We start from the raw sequence: 20,412 nt of genomic DNA, 5'->3' as shown, positions 1-20,412 counted from the left end.
AGAGATGTGCAGAACGAGTGAATAGAGGGTGCAGAAAGAAGCAGGACAGGTGTAGAAAGAGAGGTGTAGAAAAGGCAAGAGAGGTACAGAAAGAGGGAAGGAAGTGCAGAAGGAGGCTAGAGAGGTACAGAAAGAGGCAAGAGGAGTACAGAAAGAGACAAAAGGGGTGCAGAAAGAAGCAACAGAAATGCAGAAAGAGGCAAGAGAGGTACAGAAACAGGCAAGACAAGTGCAGAAAAAGGCAAGAGAAGTGCTGAAAGAGGCAACAAAGGTTCAGAAATAGGCAAGAGAAATGATGAAACAGACAAGAGAGTTGCAGAAAGAAATGAGAGGTGCAGAACAAAAGCAAAAAAAGTGCAGAAAAAGCCAAGTTAGATTTGCAGAGTGTTGGAGAAAGGGGAGTTGGGCCTCCGACCAGTGCTCAGGAAATCCGCTGCATAGGACTTACAATAGGTACCAGAAGAGAGTCTTGTCCCCCAAAGTCCCTCAGGAGTAAAGTCGACTTCATCTCCCAATGAGTACTTTGCCAGGAGGCACTTTTTCAGATTGGTGGGGAAAGGGGAGCATGGCCTCTGAAGACCTCTGAGCAATCCCACTGTGTGGGACTTACTGGAGATAACAGGAGAGGTAGGTGGCCCCCAAAGGCAACCTTGAGGGCCAACTACCCCTCCAATTCCCTCAAGTAAATCCCACACAGCAGGATTTGTAAGTTCTCATAGCAGGCCTTGCCTTCTTTCCCCACCACTCTGCAAACTCGCCCCCTGGCATGGTCTTGGATGTGGATTAAAGTCCCCTTCACAACTGGGTGTTCTTAGGGGCTAACTAGCCTACCTAATACTGCCAGTAAGCCCCAGATAGTGGGATTGCTGAGAGGTGGACACAGGCCATTCCTCCTTTCTCCACCGCTCTGCAAATGAGCCTCCTGGTGTGTTCTTGGTTGGGGGATGACGTTCTCTTGCCTCCTGAGTGTCTCTGTAAGCCCCACACAGCTGGATTACTGAGAGTGTTCCGAGGCCATGCCCCCTTTTTACACCACTCTGAAAATTCGCCTCCTAGCACACTCCTGCTTGGGGGCTGAAGTCCACTTCAGCAATCCCACTGGGCGGGGCTTACTGGAGGTACCTGGTGGGCTAGTTGGCCCCTAAGTACCTTTAGGATTGAAGAATACTTAATCCCCCAACCCAAAATGCGCCCAGAGGTGCGTTTGCAGAGTGGTGCAGGGAGGGGGCGGGTCCTCCAGCAAAATGCAGGCTTCTCTTTTATTTTATTTTTAAAAATATTTTTGGGGTCCTGGGGACTCCACCAGTAGGTAGTTTTAGTTAGGACCTAGTTTACCGAGGATAAGCATTTTTTGACATGGCTATAACTTTGGCATTGTTTGACCAATCTGCATAAAATTATGCTAATCCATCCACCCAGCACAGGAATAAGCGCAAAGGGCGACAAGAGGGCCCGACATCAAGCTGGTTGGAACGATGAGATCTGGGAGGACTCGAAGGATTCCCCAACAAATCACGAAAAAAAATCCAAAACCAAAACACCTACTTGCTCCTCTGAGGATAATGCAGCCAATCTCCCAACCACCACATTAATACCTCCAATCTATTCTACCTTTGGCTCAATGAACCCTACTGGCAAATTTTCATTTTTGAACGACCCTGTATCTACAATCTATACAATGCCAGTAACTCTAAATGGATTTCAAAAACCAATGTCCCCGAGTAAAGTAGTCACACAGTCAACAGTCACACAAACCTCCCTGCCCTGTTAACATTAACTTAGGAAAGAGCACTGGAATAGAAGAATCAGGCAAGTGCATGCAAGAAGCTCAAGGGAACAACAAGTATACGATACAAACACAAGCCCAAGTTCACATGGAAATTAGAAGTCATGATTCAGTGCAATAACAAGTGAAACATCTAACACCGCCAAGTGTCATCAATAGAGCTATGGACAGTCCCATGGAAGAATCTTCAAAAAAAAGCAAATCGCACAAAAATCCAAAAAGAACCACAAGGACATCTATATCGTCAGCTCCATCAATAAGCGACCTAAATCTAGATCATTCAATGGCTGAAAGCCCACAGGTCATAGGCAATAACGATGGATGTCATAACATCAGAACTCAAGATGTAGCTTACAAGGAACATCCAGACAGCCATTCAACCCCAAGGCTGTAGTCACGCCTAGATCAAGTAATGCTAAAATCCAACAAAAAGAGTGAGGTGTGTAACTCCTGGTTGGAGCTCCAAATCCTCCCGGATAAGAAAGGATGCACAACATCATATAATGCAAAACAAGACATCAAACCAAGTGCAAGTAGTTCCAACCAAACAAAACCGTATAATAAATCAATAACAACTATAACCGAGGTACACGAAAAAACTCTAAACAGACGGCACCAAAACAACCTATCGATCCTGGAGCTATCAAACAATAACCTAATTGAGATGTCCAGTGGGTCAAATCAGGACGCAGAAGTCCATGCGCACACAGATGTATCCAATTGCCCTGATGTTGATTGCCGTAAGGAACCATGAATTATAGAACTCTCAAGTGCATCAGCCCTGGCCGAGCCAGAAATTGCAAAAAGCTTTAAAAACACATGTTCTTCCCACAAACAAAATGTGGACCACCGAACCGCTATGACATCCAAAGAACACTTATACTGGAAATCCATCATAAACAATAATAAAGTAAACCACTCTCAGCAAGCAGGAAAGCATGGTCTCAATGAAAAGTTGGAATCTATAATTACCCTACACAGAGCGCTGGGTAGTATACTGGAAACTTCAATTAAAACTCTAACATGCAGTCTGACAAACTCGATATTCAAATACATCTCATGAGTATAATAGCCGAACATATTTCCAGTATAAATAAAAAATTGGACACTATGGTTAACACATTTGAAGGCACATGCATCAAAGCATTTTGCGATCGCAAACGGTGCGAATCGCAAAAATCGGCCGTTTGCGATCGCAAAAATTGCTTTTGGAATGCATGAAACAAGTAGCCCCTCACAATTTAAGAAATCGCAAAATTTGCAATTTCTTAAATTGCGATTGCATTTAAGGAATCGCAATTTACGATTCCTTAAATGCAATGCAAGAAAGTAAAAAGATTTGCGATTTCGCAATTAAGAATCGCAATTTACCATCACATGTAAGGTGATGATAAATTGCGATTTTTTTTTAAAAAAGCATCAAAGTGCAATTTTTAAAGTCCCATGTTAAGCACACACATGCCCCTGGAACATGTGTGTGCCTAACATGGGTGCACATATCAATTTCAGGGGTGCAACAGGGTGTCCTTTGGACACCCCTGCACCCTTGAATTCGCATTCTCCGTTTGCGAATCGCTAATTGCGATTCGCAGAATTAAAATGTTTTCCCATTCATTCCTATGGGCCTTTAGGCCCATAGGAATGAATGGGGAGGGATTCCCTAATTGCGACTTGCAATTTGCGAGTTGCAATTAAGGAATGTTTAGAAATCTCACATTTTTCTGCGATTTTTACATGCATAGGCATTTGCGAATTCCTAATTGCGATTCCTTAAAAATTGCAATTAAGATATCGCAAATGACTACAATGATGCATGTACCTGTTGACACTTTTCAGGACCAGATTCGCCCTTGGGTACCGCCCCCAAAATGTACTTGTAGTCCCATACTGGAAAAATTAAAGGATTTGCCACTAATACTCAAAGACATCCTACAGGAATGCAAGCACGCTAACCAGGGCACTAATTGTATATTGAACGGAAGTGACCTCATCACCTTAGCCCACTACAAAGTCACATCCAAAAAAGAAAAAGCTTTATTCGAAAAAAGGAAGGAAGACGCAACAGCAGTAGTAACACAACAACCAATAGAAAAAAAACGAAGGAAAATAACTTAATAAAAACAAGAACCGATGAATTAACAAAAGAACTAAATTTAATAGGGGTCAGACCCTCTGTTCGGCATAACAACAGCCATGAATCATTAGAAAAAGAACAACTTGAACAGGACGGAAAAAAAAATCCAAACAACCACCAAGTTCTAACCAAACGACAGAAAAAACGTGCGAGAAAAAATAGAAATCAACTGTCAAACTGCATACCTGCGAACAAGCAGGCGCTGATCAACTTTCCGATCTTTAATCGCTCAAAAATTCTACCAAAACCCAAAATTGATACTAAAGAGGATTCACACCAACTACCCACAATGACAAAGCTCCTAAATAAAACTCTGAAGAACAGCTCTAAAGATGAAGGACAAAAGCCCACGACCATAGAAGCAAACGCCTTAGCCTATATGGTAAGACCAAAAACTCCCATACTAACAGAGGAGATTGTCCATGCAACAAGTTAAGGAACTGAGGACTCACCCAACATTGAACACGCAACTCTATCCACAGCTTCAAGTAGCGCAGACTGGAGTCTGGAAATAACCGATTGTGACATCACGCAAGCAAACAGAATTCTAGGGAGTCTAAGGAGCGAACCAAAACACATGGGGAACAAGTCTCGACAAAAAGCATGCACTCCCCAACAGGATAGTAAATACCGTACCAAGGAGCAGGAACCCAGTAAGCATGAGGCAAGCAAGCAGGGATGCCAAAGAGTGGTCATCAAAGGCGTTGATAACAAACATAAAATATCTTTTATCCCGCATACAATATTAAGCTCCAACTCCACATTAGATAAAAGGGAAAAAAAACGCCAGACAAGTCACAGCAAAAGCTGACAAGAGCACTCAAGACCAACTACAAGTAAAGGTGAACACAGATCAGTATGCTCAGAAACAAAGTGCAGGACCAATAATTACAACAAGGATAGGCCCTCACCCCGTATTCAGCATCAGTGAACACGCGCACAACACAGAACTATGTGGCCAAGAAGGAGCTAGTCAGACTGTAAAGGCTAAGGCAAGCATGTTAATTGAGCAACCACAGAACGATGTCCACAGACTAAAAGTAAAATACCCATGTGATGATGAAAAGGACTTTGGAAGCCATGAAACGAGGAGAATTTGAATAAATGACCACATACAGTTCACTCGTGAGCAATCGTATGATACTCCGTATTCCCAAATACAAAACACAAGGCATACAAGACTATTTAAACCGAGGAAATATCCTTCACTTGACATCTGCAATCCCGAGCCTTAACCACATAACAACTACTGACCTGCTAACAATAGAATTTATTAACCTCGGCAACAAAACAGCTAAGGAAGGTACCCTCACAACCTGGAGGAATGCGGAAATTGTCAAGAAAATTCTCAATGAAACTGCCAAATTCGAAGAGTGGGGAATTTCGCTCAAAGAAAAGGTAACACCAAGTTATCCGTCCCCCCTATTAAGGAAGCGTGCCAAAAGAGAAGATCATACATGGCCTAGTAGACCTACATACTGTGTATTGCAAGGTGCCAGGGGTGCGGATTTTGGCAACAATGAACACCCAAATAGGCAAAATCAGGGTACAAATGAAGACTGAACCAGCCGGGCAGCTAAAATCGATCGAAAATTAGGAAAAGTACTTTATTGGAACATCGCTGGTGCAAAAGAAATCCTAAATGACAACAGAAAAACAGACACTTGGGACACCTATGACATCATAGCTCTCCAAGAAACGTGGCTAATAGAACCAATCGACATTCCAGGCAGATTATGCTTTCATGTCAGTGCAACCTGCACTCAGCGTCTTGGGCGTTGCGAAGGGGGGACTGTCGGTTTATATAACCACTGCATTAAACATCAAGGCCTCCCAATTGGCCGCACCCACGGCAGACATGCAAATCATAAAACTCGAAAGGGTATAACAGGCAAAAACTGGAACTATTATCTTAATCAATATATATGCTCACCCGAAAAACAAAGTAAAAAAAGAGCTATTCAAATACATTAATAGCGTCGTATATGGCTTCCGTCTTGAACAACCAGCATGGGAGATAATCCTTACAGGCGACTTCAACGCTAATCTCTTACATCGCACGGAAGATGAGGACAATATCATCACTGCTAATGAACTCTGGGGTGTCGAAACCCAGGAGATTCAGCCCGCAAAGAAGATAGACAAAGTGGGTAAGCAGTTGATGTGGGACCTCGAGCACCTAGGGCTGCGAGTGCTAAATGGAAGAACTAGGCAGGATAAACCCTCCTCTACCACTTACATAGGCCACAACACAAGTACAACCTTGGATTATACCATAGTCTCGCTTTCTCTATTAGGATTAATTAAAAAGTTCCAAATAATATTCTCTCTAGATAGCGACCATTCAATGCAGCACATCGAAATAAAACTGGTACTGTAGTGTAGTTCCTATTATCCCAATAGGCTCTGCGCATTGGAATAATACCTTCAATAGTATAGGCCTAGACCAGACGTTAACTAGGTCTACTACTGTCGATATTAGACTTAAAGTTTTGGGTTTGCCAGCTAGCTCAGAGTTCACTAGAAACTTTCTCGAGTAGGCAAGGAGGAGTTGAACCTCCCTGGATAGACAAGAAGGGATTTAGTTTCTGACAACCATAGAACATGACAACTTTGCTCTCCCCTAATCAAGAGTGTATCTCGAGAGTCGTGTGAAAACAAAAGGCAATTTATTTTACTCAGTCAGTATGTGCATTCTTAGTCTCATCAGATTGTAGAGAAAAGGAAGAGACGGGCGTGTTCAATAAAAGATGTTATTTATTGATCAGTCTCTTTTCTCATACAAGAGAAATGGATCGATATTATTGCAATACTTATGGTTAAATAAAGTGCATACATTAAAAGCAGAAGTATAAATTAATACTGTAAAAACATTGATAAGGTTTCTAGGCCATATGAAGGTTTAAAATGAATAAGATATATTACATACACATATACATTTGACTAATCGTACTCAACTGGTGTTTCTAACTACGCCTACCCCGTGTACCTGACCTAAGTCTAATGCGTGGGCGGGAATAGAAAGTTACAGTTTAAGTTAAGTTTGTTTTGCCAAGTGACTGACTAAAGAATTCTCTGTGAGGGGTTATTCAGTTCTGTACCTGGAATCTAGGATGGATGAGGGATGGTATCTCTCGTCTCTGGTCTCAATATCCCAGGCTGCCTGCGAGGGCTATCCGGAAGCGCCGGTGCTGGATTTCTCGGCAGGAGAAAGGCAGCGTCTCGTTCTCAGCGCGTCAGGAAGGCGGGGCTGCGCCAGCGGGGTCTGCTCTGCTCTGGGCTTCGGCAAGTCTGGCTGCTCCGTCCTCGTCACCACCGCGTGTGTTTGCATAGGGCAATATCGGTAATATTTATACCTTTAAGGTGCCGAGATTGACGTAAGGATGGACATAGATACGTCAATAAGGATGTCATACGACCAGGTCGTTAGCACATTCTTTTGCTGAAGTTCTCGGTGAAATCAAAACAATGGCCGCAGGGTTTTTCCCAAGGTGTCATAGGTTTGATTTGTTTTGAGAACTCCGTATGCCTAATCAGGGGCTGGAGGAATATCGCTTGTCTAATTAGATGGCAAGCGTTATGACCTAATCAGATAACACGCTCCTGTGCCGTAGTGTGGCTTTATCAGATAATGGTTCCTGCATCATGGGGGTTTTCTGCCTCATGGGATGGCTGCTAGTTAACTTGTTAGTTTGTTAACCAGAATAGGGTCAGGAATAGGGGGATCGATACAGAACCTATAGGAATACATCACACCCACTCCACGCTAACTATGGACATATTTACTAATCTATGCATAGTAAAACATACTGTAGAGTATCGTCTATACCTTACCACCCCAAAATACATAAATGCATTTTGAAATTATCAAATATACGGGAAAAATAAGCATTTACATGTATTGTATGCACTCAAGCTGAGAAATAATGCTAAAGTAATCACGCATTTGTATACATTATTGCTAAATGGTATATGAGAATTTACACATGAAATGGCTCTTAATACAGAAAAAACTTTCGAGACCATTTTATCACAGAATAAAAATAATTATGAACATACCAGCGGGCAGCTAATGTCTATAAGCTATCTAAAATTAGAAATTTTAGTTCTCCAAGAATAGTTCTTACTTTAAGCAGAAGATAGTGTCCCGAAAAATATGCAAAAATATTTTGGGGCTGCTGAAAAAAGTTGCTGTCCGTGAACTGGAGGGAAAATTGTTCATGGTATTTTGTTTTTCAAGTTGAAGGTCAAATTCAGGGAACGCCGTGTACGAGCTTGCTCAAAAGTCTCTATTTCTGCTCTGGTGAGAACATCATATCATTTAGACTCTCGAAAAAGTTGTCAACAGCTTCCTGGGAGAGTTACACTAACTCGGAAATAGGTGTTACCATGCATTCGTGCGCATGATTGTCTCCATTGACATTCCGATTTGGATTGCTGACAGAAGGTCGTACCTGATCGATGCTGCTTTCATTTTGAACCTCACTACCCCTTAATCGTGGTGGTGAAGCTTCCACGAATGCCGTCATCAGGATTGGTAGCCGTTGAGGGCAGCACAAAGCATGAGCCTTTGTTGGACTCAACAATGTTTCTGCATCCATTGGCGCATCCGATTGTAGCGTCAGACAGGTGTCTAACACGCATTCTTCTCCGCATAGCAGGCACCTTAATACAGGTAAAACACATCGTTGCCACATTGGTCGAAATGATAGAAAGCCGGGATAGTCCCAGGATTTTTGATATCCGGTCCCGGTATCCAATGGCTAGGATTGTTTCTTCCCTTGTCGCAGGTGTTTTGTCTGTGACATGGTTTGCCATATCGAAATATAAGGACTAAGAATAGGATTCCTGCAATTAGTCCTAAAATGAGGGGAAGTCCGCCAAAAATTGAATGGACGAAATCTGGAAAAATACCCAGTATGGCTTTGAATGGTGTTAATGCCATCGAAAATACTGTCTTAAATACTTTTGAGACTCCACTGGTATCAGAAATATTTAAGATTTCATTCAGGATTTCTGCGAAATGTATGGGGGAATTAGTCGATAACAATGAATGTATCTCTGCAGTCGTCCTTGCGACTAGGAGATCATACGTTTCTTTTGATGACGTGAGCCTTGTCGGCGTCTGAAGAAGCACTGTTTTCATTCTGCTTAAAGTATCTATTCGAATAGAAGTAATTTTCAAGTTGGGCCATGCCCTTGCCTCCCTGTCTGGAAAGGAGCTGGGGAACAATAAGCGTCCACAGCACTTGACCTTCGCAGTCGTAGTTACGAGATAAGGAGTCCCGGGCATAAGACTACAGCATCTGCGATCTACAATTAGAATGTAACTCCCATTATAGAGTCTTTGAAAGAATGGTTCTATCTCTGTTGCAGGTGCGCCTAGCTGGTGACATGAAAGGTTATTTGAGTTCCCTTCACAGGCTCCATGCAAACTAATTCCGTTACACAGAAGTGTACCGCTTAGTGACATCGCACAATTATCGCCACTAAGAAACACTTTCTGTCCTTTATTACTGACACATGCATGTGAATAGGGCAGGTTCCAAGTTGTTTTAATGTACCCTTTTCCCAATTTTTCGTACATGCCAGCCTGTATATATTTCTGGCAGTATTGAAACCTGAAGGTTGAGATTGGAATATTAATTATCCCATGTATTATCCATTCACTGACAGGTCGTTCTGACATTGTCACTGGTAATCTTTCGAGTTTTTCAATGCTCAGGATTGTATAATCAGCACCCTTCTGGGCCATACTGATTTGTTTATCAGTAAGGTTAAAGATATTGAAAAGTGACGTTGTGTTGATTAAATGCCAAGGCACATAGCCTGAACGCAGATTTTGTAACGTCCAGCCAAGCTGTACAATAGAACGCAATTGAGACTGACCGTGTTGTAACAACAGTAAGTCTTGCGATATTATGTCGATTGCTGAAGACACAATGCTGTCCAGAGAAAACATTCTGGAGGACAGAGTCATTAACCCATTGTCCACTACAGAAAGTGATTTTTCCAAATTAATACGGTCAATTTCCCGTATTCTTTCTGCTGTCTCAATTTGAGTAACCTTCCAGGCCTCGTTGTATGCTGCATATACAGAGGCTGCTATGAAAAGTTTCTGACGCTGTTTGCGTGGTCCCATAATGAAATCACGCAAGTCAGCACCATCAGTAAGTAAAGTTAGGTGTTGCTTAATTTCTGCCAGTGTGGAAGTCTGTAGCCACTGAAGGCATAATTTGCCCACACTGTAGGTGGTTATTATTCCTGGGTGTTGTCTTTGGGAATATCTAGGGTCTGGCCTGGTCATTTTGAACCCCTGTGTTTTGTTCAGGAATCTGTCTTGACAGTTATTAGTATCTGTGGGCCAGATCAACCACTGTTTCCAATCGGGATGTGTTCTGTTTTGGTTCATTACATAATTTACGTCTATCTCTTCGTCTGTGGAGCTATTGCTGTTCAATGTTGGTTTTGGAATAGACGGTTTGTTTAAATCTTTGATTTTGGCTAAGCCAAGACAGGTAGTTTGTTGAACAGTGTCATTTAAAAATATAATTTGTTCTGGGATCATGCAGGCTCTAAACAAAGATTCTATACCGTGTACTTGCCATTCTTTTGTGCCCCAAACACTTTTCAATTCAACATTTTTGTCCCAATAATCAAAACCAAAAGTATTCATTCGTTCAAAGAATGAGTCTGAATATATCAATTTTGTGTTGGTTATCATGGTCTTTGTCCCTGTCTTATTTGACAATTTGAAATAAAATGTTTCAGCATTACTTATGTTAAAACCTGAAAAGTATGAATATTTGTCGTAAACGGTTCTTGAGCTTCCTTTTGGAGGGGTTGCACAATGTTCCCATTGATTATAATGTAAAACATTTCTAGGTTGTGCAGATCTATGTAGAAAATGGTTACCATAGTGGTTATAACAGTACATACTATCATAATTTGTCGAACCCTGCAAATAATCATGTTTGGTAAATTTAGCAGACATCACTAAGTCAGACATCATATTGTTTATACTTTCAAAGTCCCAATCATCAGCAAATGTGCTTGTTTTTACGAAGTCACTCAATGAGATTTTAATTTGGTGTGGATATTTCAGGATTTCAACCGGACCATAGATTTCGTAGTCAGTGTTGTCCCATGCTACCCCACCCGGTATAGGATTGGCTGTGAAGTTGACTGAAGAAAGTTCTCTTTTCTCGACGTGTGAAGATGTGTGTGGTTTGAGGATCAAGTTGATTTTCTGACTTGCTGTGTCCATTTTAGCATATTTTCCCTCAATGAAGCGTCCCAATGTTAGTATCATGATGAGCCAAAGTATGAGGATAAATGCACCAAAACCCACCAAAAATTCAATCCATGGAGAAATTAGATATGTTTCTTTCAGTTGTTTCAAAAGTACTTTAACTTTATCTTTAAAGGTTTTTGTTGATGGCTGTGTCTTTGATTCAGTGAAGCCTTCAGAGGAATCATCGAAGTTTATGAAGTAGCCGGATGCAGTTCTGTCTATTGTTCCAATTATTTCAGGATTACTGTTTCTTGCATAGTCGTTTGTTACTTCATTATAGGTTGGTGTGTCTCTGCTAAATGTTTTTATTTGGGTGTTCAGAGGTCTAAGTTCCATTGCATTGTTGCATAGTCCTTGTTGTTCTTCTGTAGGCGTTTCGAATGTGATTAGCCTCTTTGTTAGGACCTCTGTACTGGTAGCAAACCTTGGTGTTCTGCTACTCATGGGGAGTCCACTTGGCCTACTGTTTGTTATCGGCCACATGATTGTGGTTTTACCAGGTCGATGGATACAACTCGGTTCTCCTTTTTACCAGCAAGCGGCGGTACTACAACTGATCTTGTCCCGTTGATAGACAAGACAGGAACTGCTTTTCTGTAAGAAGGCCCAAATTCCTTCTTTACCGCGATCTTTTCTCTGACTAGATCCCCGACTTTTGGAATCCAGACAGGTCTTGCTGGGACAGGTGGTGGTTCTTCAGTGGTTGTTGGCTGTTGTTTCAACGTTATGTTGCTCAGGTCTTTTCTTGTTTCGTTTAAGTCCTGTAAAATAGCCAAACGATCTTTGATATCAAAGCTTTTTTCCTTTACCACTGAAGTCTGACTGTCAAGGTCAGAGATTAACATCCTAGTTCCAAATAATAATTCGTACGGACTGAATCCCTTCAGAGAATTTCTTGGCAGGTTATTTAGACTACGTTGGACACTTATTAGATGTTTGACCCACCCAGCTCCCGAACCTAATATCCTTTCCGTTATAGATTGCTTTATGCCTTGGTTTTTTCTTTACACCATCCCGTATCCCTCAGGAAGGAAGTGAGAAGATTCCCGCTGTGCTATGCTCATTTGGCCATGTTTCCCCTCAGGCTGGAGGGCTCGAGTGAAAGCAATGGTCAAACGTAGCATGCTCTTAGCGTATATGCCATTTAGACTCACAAATCTTTGTATAACAGTCCAGACGTCAGCCGAGTGCTGGTGATCTACATTATAAGTGGAAACTAGCCTGTATATGTTAATCGCAAGCCTTGCTTTTTACTGTTGATTTTTTCTGGAGTGAAACGACACGGTATTACACCGTTTCTCTCACCACTGCGATTCCTGTTGCAGTTTGGGCACTTTTTTACAAACATGGTGTGATGCAGGCTCATGCCTGGCCACCAGTACCTTGATTGTAATTCTTCCAGAGAATCTTTTAGTTTGAGGTGTCTGAGACCCTCGCCCATATGTGCGTCTGCGATTAACAAGTTTCTCCTGTCCATGTTTGGAATCACTCTATCCCCCACTCCAGGGATTCGAGCAAAAGGGACGGAGTTTGCATCGATTATGTATGTATAATTGAGTGGATAGTTGATCGGTAGCGCTGAGGAGTCGCCTTTTGATGACGTTTTCACTGCCAGCACTGTTTCACCAACAATATACTTCACTGTACGCTTTTTTCGAGCTACGGAAGCCGATTTAGATGCTACCGCTGTGGCTGTTTCAGCCAATGAATTCCCTGCAACGTGAACGCCATCACGCTGATGACTCAGTGAGTGTGTCACGTGAGTCTTTGGTAGTTCTTTTTGTAAAAGAGCTATTTGTTCCCAGAGCAGTCTCTGCTTTATTGTTGCATCTGTGTCATCTTTGTAACCATTTTGAATCCATGTCTGCAAATCCTTGTTATATGATTTGACGCAGTAATATGAATCGGACACTATAAGTGTCGGGAATTCGCGATCCGCATTATCTAGCGCCATTTTCAATGCTATTATTTCAGTCTGTTGTTCTGAATTAGTTTCTACTGAGTGTGTTTTTGTTAATAGAGGTCTTAGTTTACCTCCGCGCCACACTTCTTTTGTAATCTCACATGTGGGGTTGTATGCTTGTTCTCCCCAAACGGAGGGTTGAGCATGTCCGTCTGTATAGATTACACAAGCGTATTGTCGTAAGGGCAGAATGTCGATAGGCAGAGGGAATGTTCTTTCATATTCTAGATTTTTCAATTCCTTTAGTTCTGGATCAAAGTAGTAGTATACTTTGTCCGTTGTAATTGAATTCACCCATTGTATCCATTCCGGATTCAATGTTGTTGTTGGTAAATTACCCGGGGTTGTTAATGCCTCAAAGGCCGATTCTGCTGTTCTGACTGTGATATGTCTACCGTCCGCTTGATCTTTTTCTCTAGCTATTGCGGTTTGAACTGCATGAACAATGCTTTCCTTAATGCTGAATATCTTTTCAGCTTCTGTGTACAAGTGTGATTTGAATGCAATTTGTACCTTTTCTCCCTCATTAGAGGTCAGGTATGTGAATCCGCATCTTCCTGGGATGACTCGAATCACAAGATTGCGTGTGTTATCACGTGTTTCTAATTTTGTTTTAATTAACATGTCTGTTTGTAAGGATCTCAGAATTTCTGTGTGTATTTGAGTCCAATTGGTTCTTTTAAAATCTGGTTTTATTAGATCATAAAGGGGTTTGACCCTTTCTGCGTAATTTGCAATGTATGTTCTTCCGAAATTTAGGAAGCCTAGAATTGACTGTAGGTTTTTTAGTGTTCTAGGTGCTTGGAGTACGGCACATTTCTCTAGGAAATTGTCAGCCAGGCTTTTGCCTTCACTTGATAATTCATATCCTAAGAACAGGACCGTCAGATGGGCAATTCTGGATTTTTTAAAGTTGAATTTGTAACCCTCTGCTACGAACCCAAGTATTATGGTGTTCACTCTCTTCAAGTGAGTCTCCAAGTCATCATCTGTTAAGTATATGTCGTCGACATATGATAATGCTTCGTCATCATATGTTTGTAGTAATTCTGTTACTCTCGCTGAGAATACCCCTGGGCTATTCTTGTACCCCTGGGCTAACCGACAGAATTGTTTTTGAGTGCCATTTATTGAGAATGCAGACAAATATCTGCTCTCTGGTGCTATGTTTTGACAAAAGAATCCATTAGAGATGTCTAATGTTGTTTTGTATTTTTTGCGCACTATGTTATTCATTAGTGCAGCACTATGCGAGTTTTGCACTGCAAAAGTTTTGCAACATGAGTTAAGGTGTCGGTAATCCAAAACTAGACGATATGAATTGTCTGGTTTGTAGACCGGAAACAAAGGGTTGTTCATTTGTGAGGTGCAAGTTTCAATCACCCCCTGGTATTCTAATTGATCTAGGATTTCTTTTACCTGTTTTTTAGCTTCTTGCTTAATTGGGTACTGTCTTTGTGCAGTAGGTTGTGATTTTAACTGGATTTTGTGAGGAGGAGAGTCCTCATCCCATCCTACGTGATTTTTATATAAAGCAGGAGCTAGGGCTACTGCCCACTTTCTAGCAAGTGTGTATTTTTTATGAATTGGGATCTGATTTGAGAAGGCAGGCATAATTATTTCTTCGCCATGAGGGCACTCCCTGACAAACTCTGGTGGCCAGTCTTTTTCAGCTAGAAGGATGTCATAGCCCTTGGAGAGATTATCCCAAAATAGTCCCCTTATTTTTCTAGTCTTATCCCCCTCTATACGTAAAGTTATTTCATATATTTTGTGAGGTTTGCTAACTCTGGTGTCTGCAGTTTCCACTTGAAGATATTCATTCGTGTCCACTGTCTCCAGATGATTCATAAGGACTTTGCGAGCTATGCTCACTTCTGCTGCGCTGTCTAGCATTGTCTGAGCCCATTCTCCGTTTTTCAGTTGTGTCCTCAGTATTCTCGGCATTGTTGACTACCTTGATACTAGCTACCTTCTTTTTTGGAAATTGTAATTTCTTTTTTAGCTGAGCAGGTTCCTTGTCTTTGGACTTGGCGTGCTCTTCTCTTTGTTCTGATCGTCCTCTTCTATCCGATTTCTGCGAGGAAGTCTGAAAAGATTGAGAGGGACGTGTATCAATGTCTTGATATCTATCAGGCTTCTTTATATTATCCCTATTTCTAAGGTTATATCTTTTCCCAGAGGGGTCACTTTGGGGTGACCTGTGTCTTTGGTTCGGAGATTTTTCTCTCCGCCGAGGAGACCTTCCTCTGGACTGGAATTTCTTTTCTTTAGGATTGGATTGTTTGTTTCCATCCCAGCTCTTTTTTTGTGATGTTGAATTATTATTAAAAAATATTTTTTCAGGACTTTCAATCAGTTGTGGTTTTACTGGTATTCCACCTAAACTATCTCTACCTAGTTCCTCATAGGATTTTTCTATGATTCTGGCTATTTCAGCTGGTTGGTCTGCTATATCTGTCTCCTTTAACCTCTGGCGGATCGCCACGTTTGCTGCTTCTCCCTTTATGTTGGCTAATAATATAGCCGAGACCTGCTTGAAGTCTTTTAGTAATTTCATACCAAGAGTTAAAGCGGGCTCTGGACCATATTCGTCTTGAATTTGTTTTAGCACATCTGGTATTACCGAAATGGATGGAACACCGTGCGTTTTTGTGTAGATGGAAGCAAAGACTGTACCCCAAGTGTCACAGTCCTCAATGTGTGGTGCGATTCCCATTGGAAGACAGATAGTCAGAATCCTGTGTTTTTCTAACGGGGTGGTGTCTGGAAACACCGCCTCTATTTGGGTGATTTTTTGTGCTAACCAGAATGGTATTTGTTCCCGTTTAGCTGGTACTTTACCTAGGCAGGATTGTATGTTCTGTGGTGTAATTTTATTTGTGTTCCCCTGGTGAGGGGTCAGCTGTGGACTTTTAATTGCTGGTTGAATTGTTGAAGTCCGCATCACATGTTGGACTAATTGTCTATGTAATTTTATTAATTGTTTCAACTGTGTTAACAGCTCTGCTGCAGACATCCCATTGATGTCTGGATGTGGTGTGTATCCGGCTAGGACCGGCCACGTTGCTCCTGGTCTACCTAAAGGACCGAGCCTTGTGATGTGATTATTGTGTTTTAGGGCGCCATTAAATAAGAGCAAATGCTCTTGAAATTTAAGTGGTACTTCCACCTCCTCGAAAGGAGTGTACTCTCCAGGAGGTTCCTCTACTTTGTAATAGTGGAAGTACTTTGTTACAGCAGTTGCTGCTGGAAAATGTATCCATGAATAGTATACCTCTGTCTGCCGATATTCGTGTGCCTCAATTACGAATATGACTGTACCACCTCTAGGTGTCAGTCCATTTTCTATAAGTTTTAAAGTTATAGATTTCCTCTTAATGACCGGGATGAGTATTATATCCTGGTCTGCGTCTAGCAGTGCAGCATCAGCTTCTGCGAGTTCAGTTGCTAATCTAACTGCCTCTCTTTCTCCTTCACTGTCTGACATTGTACTGTCCAGAAGGTTATTTTGTTTGTTTGCAGATCAGGTTTCTTGTGGAAACAAAGATTAGATGCACAATATTTTGGAACGGTATATCCTTCAACGTTGACTAGACCAAGTACCATACATAGGAGTTTCCTCCTGCGAGGTTTGGCGGATATTACCTTTCGCCCACTCCAGAGGTCTTTGGAGTATTATGGGAAAAGGGGTCTGAGTGAGAAAGCACGACTGAGTTACTCTAAATGTCTTACGTTAATTTTATCGCCCTTCCAAACGCGTTGGGCGCCATGTAGTGTAGTTCCTATTATCCCAATAGGCTCTGCGCATTGGAATAATACCTTCAATAGTATAGGCCTAGACCAGACGTTAACTAGGTCTACTACTGTCGATATTAGACTTAAAGTTTTGGGTTTGCCAGCTAGCTCAGAGTTCACTAGAAACTTTCTTGAGTAGGCAAGGAGGAGTTGAACCTCCCTGGATAGACAAGAAGGGATTTAGTTTCTGACAACCATAGAACATGACAACTTTGCTCTCCCCTAATCAAGAGTGTATCTCGAGAGTCGTGTGAAAACAAAAGGCAATTTATTTTACTCAGTCAGTACGTGCATTCTTAGTCTCATCAGATTGTAGAGAAAAGGAAGAGACGGGCGTGTTCAATAAAAGATGTTATTTATTGATCAGTCTCTTTTCTCATACAAGAGAAATGGATCGATATTATTGCAATACTTATGGTTAAGTAAAGTGCATACATTAAAAGCAGAAGTATAAAATAATACTGTAAAAACATTGATATGGTTTCTAGGCCATATGAAGGTTTAAAATGAATAAGATATATTACATACACATATACATTTGACTAATCGTACTCAACTGGTGTTTCTAACTACGCCTACCCCGTGTACCTGACCTAAGTCTAATGCGTGGGCGGGAATAGAAAGTTACAGTTTAAGTTAAGTTTGTTTTGCCAAGTGACTGACTAAAGAATTCTCTGTGAGGGGTTATTCAGTTCTGTACCTGGAATCTAGGATGGATGAGGGATGGTATCTCTCGTCTCTGGTCTCGATATCCCAGGCTGCCTGCGAGGGCTACCCGGAAGCGCCGGTGCTGGATTTCTCGGCAGGAGAAAGGCAGCGTCTCGTTCTCAGCGCGTCAGGAAGACGGGGCTGCGCCAGCGGGGTCTGCTCTGCTCTGGGCTTCGGCAAGTCTGGCTGCTCCGTCCTCGTCACCACCGCGTGTGTTTGCATAGGGCAATATCGGTAATATTTATACCTTTAAGGTGCCGAGATTGACGTAAGGATGGACATAGATACGTCAATAAGGATGTCATACGACCAGGTCGTTAGCACATTCTTTTGCTGAAGTTCTCGGTGAAATCAAAACAATGGCCGCAGGGTTTTTCCCAAGGTGTCATAGGTTTGATTTGTTTTGAGAACTCCGTATGCCTTATCAGGGGCTGGAGGAATATCGCTTGTCTAATTAGATGGCAAGCGTTATGACCTAATCAGATAACACGCTCCTGTGCCGTAGTGTGGCTTTATCAGATAACGGTTCCTGCATCATGGGGGTTTTCTGCCTCATGGGATGGCTGCTAGTTAACTTGTTAGTTTGTTAACCAGAATAGGGTCAGGAATAGGGGGATCGATACAGAACCTATAGGAATACATCACAGTACCGTCCAAATACTCACAAGCCCCAAAAACAGCAGGGGAAACTTCAACAATTTACCTGAAGCGCTTAAGGTGGACGAGTAATACACTACCACAGGATGCTTAGAAGCTATTTCAAACGTTAACTCAAGAAAATGAATTGTGCGCAGAAACTTGGTCCGCCTTCTTGAACAAACTACCCAAGACTGGTGTCAACCATAAAAAGAAGGCCAATTCAATGAATAACATCGATTTTAGCAAGTCCACACTTTCCTTAAGAAGACGTCTGCGGAAGTTCACGAGGCGAGCCCATGGTCACAACGTAAATTCAAATGTCTGGCAAATAGTACGATCAACAAGGAAACAATATAAAAAACTAATCTGGACTGAAAAAAACAAAAACGAGTCACTGACTTCTGGACCAAAATATTACACAATATAAAAAAATCTGATTCCAGAGCATTCTGGTTTCAAGTAAATTAATTGAACAGACCAGTACAAACAAAAAGCATGACCTGTATCACTAAAAAGGCATGGGTCCAATATCTAGTCGATACCTTCTCAATAAAATCACCGACGCCTCCGATAACAACAGCAACTATTACACATAAATCATTAAATATAGTGGCCCTGAAGAACACTGCCCGAGTTCAGTCAAACACCTCGGTAAACAAACAGGATGGTCCAGACCAAACACTGCGGACAAATGGGGAACTTGAAATATTACAAATAATAAAGAGAAGTAGGCAAGACAGTGCACCAGGACCGAATGGCGTCCCTAAGGCAATTTACAAGGAGGACCCCCACTACTGGGTCCGTAACTTCAACATCTTGTTTAGATCAATAAACAACACAAGTCAGCTCCCAGAAAGCTGGCGAGGGGTGATCATTATTCCCATCTATAAAGGCGGAGATCGTAAAAATCCAGCCAATTACCGTCTGATAGCACCTATTGATGCAGAAGCCAAATATTACGCATCCCGGGTGTTAACAGACCTTGCACAATGGTTCGAAGCCAAAAATAAAATCCAGATAAACCAGACAGGGTTTCACCGTGCCACGGGCACTATGGCTAACGCCATGGCGATAAGCCTAATAGCCGAAAAAAGTCGGCAAAATCATCAAGCGCTGTACGCCTGCTTTATAGACTTTAAGGCGGCGTTCGACCGTGTCAGCAGGCAACTACTCTGGTCTAAACTAAAGCAGCAGGGCCTGCCGGATTCAATCTTAAATCCAAAAATGGACCTGTACACCAACACCTCGATGCAGGTAAAGATCGACAATGGGCAGCGGCTAACACGGAAGATCAGTACCTTTGACGGACTAAAACAAGGCTGCATTTTGGCCCCGCATCTTTTCAACTAATTCATGGCCGACCTGACATCAAGGCTAGACAGGATCAATGCTCATCCACCGCGGCTAGGAACACTTCGCTTAACACATCTCTCCTATGCCGACGATGTGGTCCTCCTTAGTCAGACGAAAATAGGCTTGCAGGGTCTCTTTCAAGAACTGGTTGGATATACAAAACAGAACCTTCTTGAAATGAACAGCAAGAAAACAAAGATTATGATAATAACTCAATGCTGCAAAGCATCACCAACCTTTGTAATGGCCAACAATAAATTGGAAGTAGTGGAAAGCTACAAGTATCTGTGGATACAACTGGACAAGCGCCTTAATTTTTCTTTGCACTTCAACGCCATCGAAAAGAAGGGAACAGCCCTGTTACATGCATTTAGCAGTTTATCAAACCAACTCAAAGGACCTTTGTTCAACCCCCTCATAACTGTCATCAAAGCCAAGCTACTCCCAACAATAGCCTATGGCAGCGTGCTACATCAAGGAAGGAGTGCACAGCTTATAGACAAAATCCAAATGAGAGTCTACAAGCAGGTATTCGGCTTACCGCACAACGCATCACCTGCGCAGGTCCGACTTGAGTTCGGCCTGCAGTCTCAAGTACTGCAAAAAAAATATGAGACGGTTAAATTCTGGTATGACGTCTGGATGAATTGGGAAATTGAGGTCAATTGTTTAGGGAGACCTAAACTGCAGAGCAGCGACACCCCAACAATGAAGGTGACCACCCACGGTGACTCTTG

General features: G+C 42.0%; 1 protein-coding gene across 4 annotated transcripts in view; it reads right to left on the bottom strand.

The window, feature by feature from the left end:
* The window catches only part of LOC144761284 (cysteine-rich secretory protein 3-like), a 410,824-nt gene that overhangs the window by 120,143 nt on the left and 270,269 nt on the right, over positions 1 to 20,412 (bottom strand). The window lies entirely within an intron of this gene.

This window comes from Lissotriton helveticus, chromosome 6 (assembly GCF_964261635.1).
Source record: "Lissotriton helveticus chromosome 6, aLisHel1.1, whole genome shotgun sequence".
Taxonomy (NCBI): domain Eukaryota; kingdom Metazoa; phylum Chordata; class Amphibia; order Caudata; family Salamandridae; genus Lissotriton; species Lissotriton helveticus.
The sequence above is the reverse complement of the archived record's forward strand: the minus strand, read 5'-3'. Positions and strand labels throughout refer to the sequence as shown.